Below are 1,032 nucleotides of genomic sequence, written 5' to 3'. Positions count from 1 at the left end.
GGTGGAACAAAGACAGAAAAATGCTTTTGCCTCATAAAATATTTTTCTGTACTCAACATTGTATGTTCTGAGCCTTCCTCTTTGAGCATCTTCTGGTGCTCATCCTTGCTTGATATTTAAAGTAAAAAAAAAAAAATTAATCTTTTTATCTAATCTTGTTTTTGTTTTTTTTTTTGTCTCCCATTTACCTGTGATTTGGAATTGAAAGCCAGTGATTTCAAAACTATTCCATCTGCACAGAAATTTGAAGCTCTGTTTCTTAGTTTACTGCTAAGCAGTGACTTCTACAGCCTACACTAGTGTTGCTATTTCCCTGGTAAATATATATCATCAAACAGGTGAGTTAAGAAGCTTTTTATTTTGATCATGTCCCATTTATTTCTTTTTTTGTGCTCATCATTGCTTTTGGGGTCTTCTTCATAAATTCCTTGCCTAAGCCAATACCTTTATGAGTTTTCCCAACATTTTCTTCTAGAATTCTTACAGTTTCATACCTTAGGTTTAAGTCTGTTATCCATCCTGAATTAATTTTTGTGGGATGAGAGAGGTGCAGATCCTGTTTTAGCCATCTATATGTGGCTATCCAATTTTCTCAGTATTCAATCAATAGAGCAAACAGACAGCCTACAGAATGGGAGAAACTATTCACATGCTATACATCCAATAAAGACCTGATAACCAGAATCTATAAAGAACTCAAGCAAATCAGCAATAAAAATCCAACAGCCCCATTAAAAAGTGGGTAAAGGATGTCAACAGAAACTTTTCAAAATAAGATAGACTAATGGCCAACAACCATATGAAAAAATGCTCAACATCTTTAGTCATCAAGGAAATGCAAATCAAAACCACAATGATACATCACCTAACTCCAGTGAGAATGGCTTTTATCAAAAAGTCCCAAACAACAGATGCCGGTGAGGATGCAGAGAGAAAGGTACATTTATACACTGTTAGTAGGACTGCAAACTAGTACAATTTCTATGGAAAGTAGTGTGGAAATATCTCAAAGAACTAAAAGTACACTTACCA

Source organism: Propithecus coquereli, unplaced genomic scaffold, assembly GCF_000956105.1.
Source record: "Propithecus coquereli isolate 6110/MARCELLA unplaced genomic scaffold, Pcoq_1.0 Scaffold125, whole genome shotgun sequence".
Classification (NCBI taxonomy): Eukaryota; Metazoa; Chordata; class Mammalia; order Primates; family Indriidae; genus Propithecus; species Propithecus coquereli.
The sequence above is the reverse complement of the archived record's forward strand: the minus strand, read 5'-3'. Positions refer to the sequence as shown.